The 6,636-nt window shown below is 42.0% G+C and overlaps 1 long non-coding RNA gene across 1 annotated transcript; it reads right to left on the reverse strand.

The window, feature by feature from the left end:
• Nucleotides 1–282: 282 nt before the first annotated feature.
• LOC125339036 lies at nt 283–5,266 on the reverse strand. The gene is made up of 3 exons (XR_007208384.1): nt 5,141–5,266; nt 4,554–4,558; nt 283–293 (listed from the first exon to the last, which is right to left on the reverse strand). It is a non-coding gene; the product is annotated as an uncharacterized LOC125339036 (long non-coding RNA).
• Between the last annotated feature and the right edge of the window lie 1,370 nt (nt 5,267–6,636).

Genomic DNA, 6,636 nt, shown 5'->3' on the forward strand with positions numbered 1-6,636 from the left:
CAGTGCCCAAATACCCATCTAACTCTTCTGTCCTCTTCCTTTTTATCTATTTTCCTCAGGTTATCCATCAATAAAGTAATGAACAGGTATGTGCTTGAGAGATGAGACACAAAGACAATCCGATCACTATTTCCATCCGGAAGAAGCTGGTGGCTGAGGAAGGGTATTTCATCTAACATTAAAATCTGGATCAACATAACATTAAGCAGCTCAAATTTCTGAGGTGCAAGAGAAGATCCAGAGCACTTTGCTCCCGGGAGTCACCAGCATTGTGGAGCATCTTCTGTTTTGCTCTTGCAGCAAGTGCCTAGTTCTTGAAGTACACTCTTTTCTTACAGCAGAGGGGTGTCAGCTCAGATCTGCAGCCCCCGATCCTGACTTCGAAGGTAAGGCATTCTGCTTCATAGCGCCCATCCATTTTCATACAGCGCAGTATTCACTAAATTCCTTCAATGGCTGCGTGGAGGAAGCAGTTGGTTATGAGTTACTAGAAAGGGAAGCAAAGCTGTATCACCAGTCTCCCATCAGAATTCCTCTCATGTAGGCATCAAAAGATCAGGAATGTATGTATTACCTGAATACATCAGTCTGAGCTCCAACCTCTAGTAAAATAAATACAATATCTTTACTAGTTAATTAGGAAAAATTAAAAACTTTTCATTCCCAAAAAATCAAACGTGCATTTTATATGTAAACAGTTAAAATTATGATTATGTTACACTAATAGAATAATTCTTGCAATTATGCTGGCTGCATACTTTCTAACGAATAAACAATCTGACCAAAATATATTTTCAAGCTGGGTGCCAGTGGCTCACACCTATAATCCTAGCTACTCAGGAGGCTGAGTAGATCATGGTTCAAAGCCATCCGAAGAAGAAAGTCTGTGAGACTCTTATCTCCAATATACTACTCAGAAAATGTGTGAAGAGGGTCTGTGGTTCAATTGGTAGAGCATTAGCCTTCAGCTGAGGAGCTCGGGGACATCACCCAGGCCCAGAGTTCAAGCCCCATGATAGACACAAAGAATTCCAAATTTAGTGTCTGATATAGAGAAAAAGGTAATTCTGTGCAATTTATGTTACAGGCAGAGAAATGACAGATCATGCACTTTGCCCTATGTTCCTGGAGTTTTATATACAGAGCAAAAATAACTTCATGCTAGTCTTCCCAATCCTGTCTGCAAAGTCATGTCCTACATCTTCTGAGCCAGCCTGTCAAGCACCCTTCCCAACAGCCATGCCCATCCGTAGGGCTGACACCAGACTGTGCCCCAGCAGGACTCGGTGAGGGGTTCCTCACACAGCACATGCAACTCACTGTTTTTTTTACTCTCACATTTCAGTCCCTTCCTCTCTTCAGTTTCCTCATCATACCACGTTAGTTTCATTCTTTATTCTAGCCAACAGTACTGTTAGTCTTCAGCACGGTTATATTATCATTCCCATTTAAAGAGGAAATTGCAGCCCAAAGTTCAGCTTGGGAGGATCAGAATTCAGATTCCAACCCAGGTGGTTTGCCCTGTTGTCGATCATCAGATGTTTTCCCAGCTCTGAGCCTGTCAGATCATCAGGGCAGTGGCGACCATAACGAGTGGTCCAGTGGTAGTTAGTACTGGGTTCTTATCAAAGACAAGTTGCTCAGTTTTGAAGAAAGCATGTGATTCAACATCTACTTCTCCACATAATCTGTAGTCCTGTAAGGAATGGTGGAGAAGGCAACTCCAAATGTCTTCCTGTTACCTTAAGCCACTGTCTACCATCTGTGGAAAGAGACTACATACAGATATTTAGTCCCTGATGTTTTAAGCGAGGGCTTCAAGCATGCAGAAACCCATCTCTGGTTGTCCTTTAGTGCTTGGTCCTTGCTTTCAAAAGGTCATGTGAATACCACTCCTCAGGACAACTTTCTGGAACTCTTAGGTTGAAACAAACTCCCACTTCTGTGGCTTTTCTTTCTTTTTTTTTTTTGGCCAGTCCTGGGGCTTGGACTCAGGGCCTGAGCACTGTCCCTGGCTTCTTTTTGCTCAAGGCTAGCACTCTGCCACTTGAGCCACACCGCCACTTCTGGCCGTTTTCTGTGTATGTGGTGCTGGGGAATCGAACCCAGGGCCTCATGTATAGGAGGCAAGCTCTCTTGCCACTAGGCCATATCCCCAGCCCCTCTGTGGCTTTTCTTTATGCTTTGAATCTTGTATGTAATTTATGCTGCATTAGAGTATTGTTGCATCATTTTACATACTCATACCTTTAAAACTTACTGAATGTGTTTTCTCTTAGAATCCATTAATTTCTCACCACAAAAAAAAAAAGGATAATTAACTTGAAACAATTAGAGGCAAAGACTTGAATTTTATTTTATTTTATTTTACAATTGGTAACTACTTTATTAATAAATAGAACCAAGTGGGCTACAAATATGCCATAAGTATAATGTACCTTGTGTATATTGGGTATTCATATTATTTTTGGAACATATTGAATGCTTTGTAACAAAATAACTTTGTCAAGATTCAAGTTTAAAGCTAATTAGTGCCCACAGACCAATACAATTACAAGAAAGAGGTCATTTTGTATGCATACAGGATTTGAGGTACATAAAAGAAGAAGGGCAAACTTGGTTTTTCAGTTTCCAGCATGAAGTAATCTTTTTTTTTTTTTTTTTTTTTTTTGCCAGTCTGGGGCTTGGACTTGGCCTGAGCACAGTCCCTGGCTTCTTTTTGCTCAAGGCTAGCACTCTGCCACTTGAGCCACAGCGCCACTTCTGGCCGTTTTCTGTATATGTGGTGCTGGGGAATCGAACCCAGGGCCTCATGTATATGAGGCAAGCTCTCTTGCCTCTAGGCCATATCCCCAGCCAGGAAGTAGTAGTTGATGTCAGTTATTTCATTCATGAATTGTCCATTTGCTAAATCAGTATCTATTACAAACTAATCTATGAGCTAGTTTTTAAATGGTTATCAGAATGAGGCTTTGAATATATAAAATTGTTACTGAGAGGAAGCATCATTTTTTTCCAGTATTATAAGTTAATTGGAAAACAATGAAAAATTCTTGTTCTTCATAAAGATTATTTGTTACTTTAGGTTCAGATTATTTTGCTGTATATGCATTATACTAATTACTAAAATTAAATTATAGGACCAAGCATATTCAATGTTAGGATATGGGCCTACCCAGTATCAGGATCTTGTTTCAAATGCCAACACTAAATCAGTCATCCAATCAATCAGTAACCAACCAATAAATAAAAATGCTTCCTGGATATTGCAGAGGAAGTTATTAACAGTACCACAGTAACCTAGTAAGAGGTTAAAATTTCTTCACAAAAGACCTCGAGGTAAAAGCAAATACCCTGGCTGCATTGCAGGAAAGAATAGGAGAAACACTTGGGGTCCTTGTCACAACGGGCCCAGGAACACAACAAATCAAAGAAAGTTTGGACAAATAGGATTGCATGAAAATGTAGAGCTTCTGCACAGCAAAGAACATAGTTTGCAAGAGAGATGGACCAGTGATGGACCAAGAGAAATGACAAAGTTGCTTTTATACCAGCATGGAAAAGTTACTCCTGGGACAGAGTGATTGTGCATCCAGAGGCAGTAAGCCACTGCTTGGATGGCAGAGAGGGTGTCAGATCCTATTCACTGCTGTTTGGCCTTTCAAAAGTTAATCAGAGCCGGGAGGTCCTAGAAGAATAGTTTGCAAGCATGCCTTTTATTGCCCATGTCTATCTACTTTGTAACTGGACAGGGACTTGCCAGTCATCTGTGGTAGTGGGTAGTAAAGCTAAGATTGTCAAATGGGGAAATAGCTTAAAATCCCAACCCCCTGCGTCTGCTCAAAGCCCTAACTGGCAGTGAAAATTCTGAGTTGGCATATCTGTTCAGGAAAGGATACTTGTGGACCTAAAATTAATTTAGGCATTGTTAGGTTATCAAAAATCCATTTCCCCAGCCAGTCAGGAAAATGCTTTTGCAAACTAAAATGTTAAAAGGCTATACTGATGTAGCCCCGAAAACGTCTGTATAGTTAAGTTAAATGTTGAATGTAATTTTCAGTTTGTAGTAAAGCTCCCAATGGACATCTAACCCTGGAAGCCCCTTGATAAAGTAGACTAAGGTAATAGGTTCCTGGCTAGGTAAAGCCAATGCCCCTGGGTCAGCCTGAAGAAGTTACAGAAGATGGATGATCTTCGCCCATCAGCCCCCCTTTAGGACCAAGGGACCAGAGTTGTTTTTGGAAAGATGAGACAGGATAAACTAGAGGCATGAAAAACAGAGTTAACAGTGTACAAAAACTGCACTTGGGAAAAATGGTTACAGGCCAAGCCTTCTATGTTGGTTTTAAATATCTGATTTAAACTTATTGCCCTGGTGAAATGACCCAAGGGCCATTGATTGCCTAAAGCTGTCTTGACATTCAGCCTACAAAAGCTAGTGTGCTTAAAAAGAAATCAGGAAAATACAAGGAAATTTGACTAAAGTTAGGCCTTAGGTTAACTTAGGGTAAGCTATCAACGACAGTCTGACAGTCATCTAAAAAAAAATCTACTCACCCTGTGTAACCCTATCTTGGTAAAACAAATGGGACTCTTATCAAAAGCAGCAGATTTCTGCTGGAAATCCTGGGCTCATGTGTAGCCTTAGGAACAACAGGGTTGGTTTGAGAGTTGGTTGACCAGGTCTCCCTGGCTAACCACCCTGGTGTCAACGTTGGCTGGACCCATAATCCTTTTACTGTTGGCCATCACTATCGGGCCTTGCGTGCTTAACCGAATAGTGACCTTCCTGCAGGGGCAAATAGGCCAAGTAAAACTTATGATAATCAGACAACAGTATGCCGCCCTTAATGAGGTTCAGGATTCTGATTTCTAGGATTAGAAATGGTCAAAAAGAGAAGTGGGGAATGTAAAGGAAAAGAAAATTATTTTCTTTAACAAGTGTAAAGTTGGTGACTCCACCGAAACTCCCCCCACCCAGGAATGTATCAAACTTTCTGAGAAATGTTTTTCCTCCTGCAATTACTGAAATTGCCGCATGCTTGAGTAAAACTTCTACTTATTAACCTGTACAAAACATAGTGACCTTAAGATGAACTTCCCAGTAGTATACAGTATAAAAACCTTAAGTTTTCTCTACTCGGGGCTCTCAGTTCCTGCGAGTTCTGTGAGCCCCAGCATGCTGGTCCTGCAATAAACCCTTTGCTTTTGCATGAGAATGTCTCTTGGTGTCCTCCATTCCACGGATGCGCTTCTCGACCCTTTCAGGGTTCAGTAATCACTGCCCTTTCACTACTGGCACTGGGGATTGGGCTTCTGTTTCCATAGTCAGTTCTGAGGAGGAACGTTGCTTTCAGTTTCACTGAGGAGAACTCAACACCATCTTTGTACACCACTTGAAATACCACTGTTAAAAGCTCCTCTTTTTTCACCTACATGTATTTCTTTATCCTCGCAATAGTGATGTCATCAGTGTGAAGAGAAGAACCAGGTTGATGGTCTCAGATCACACGGGAAAACCTGATTCGGAGGAAGAGCAATTAGTTGTGTGTTAGGACTTGCATTTATTTATTTAGGTGACTGCATTTTAACAGTTGCAGTGGGGGTGTACCCATCCATAGTAGGAGGAGCAAGGAAGAGGAAAGCTCACCTCCCAGTCTCCCATTTTCCAAGAGAAGCACATCTCATGCTTTGTCTCATAAAGGAGGGATTCAAGTGGATAATGTGGACCCTTGTACCTGATCCAGCACAGAATAAGAACAGAGCTCAGAGGGGCCGAGGGGACTGTCATGTCAGAGTGCTTTTTCTCCCTGCTTTTCCTGAGGGTTTCTAAGGATGTGCAAGGTCTACACGAATGTAACTGTTGAAGAACCCACAACGTGCACTCCAAATCTTACCAAATAGCCCAAAAGCGGAAAACTGTCTAGGATTAAATCTCATGACAGGCATCACCCTTTAGGGCAGCATGCAGCAAGGTCCAGAGGCTGTTACCGTGAAGTCTGTGTTTTGGGGAAGCATTGTTACACGGCCACTGCTCACGAGGATCCAATGTGATTGCAGGAGAGGAATAGAAAGGAACAACGCCACGCGCCTCCGATCATACAAAATAATATATGGATCAAAATGAACTCCAGGCAACAGAAACAAGAGGACTGAGCACTGTCCCTGGCTTCTTCCCGCTCAAGGCTAGCACTCTGCCACCTGAGCCATAGTGCCCCTTGTGGCCGTTTTCCATATACATGGTGCTGGGGAATCCAACCTAGGGCTTCATGTCTGGGAGGCAAGCTCTCTTGCCCCTAGGCCATATCCCCAGCCCCATACTTAGGTATTTCTTTTTTTTTTTTTTTTTTTTTTACTTAGGTATTTCTTAAGGATAAATATTTAGGTGTTTTTTGCCCCTTGGAGGTCATGAATCTAAAGCTCAGGGCCAGAGCACCATCCCTGAGCTAAAGAGACCAAGGCTAGTACTCTACCACTTTCAGCTACTCTTCTGTGTTCTGGGGGTTAATTGGAGATGAGTCCCCAGAGATAATTGTGGTCCTGATTGTCCCTTCTTGTTCCCCTACATGGTTTGCGTTGCTTATATGTAACCAATTTTGTTAGGAGGGGCCCTAATCCATTTCACTGTTTCCTGTT

Source organism: Perognathus longimembris, chromosome 20 (assembly GCF_023159225.1).
Source record: "Perognathus longimembris pacificus isolate PPM17 chromosome 20, ASM2315922v1, whole genome shotgun sequence".
In the NCBI taxonomy this organism is placed as follows: domain Eukaryota; kingdom Metazoa; phylum Chordata; class Mammalia; order Rodentia; family Heteromyidae; genus Perognathus; species Perognathus longimembris.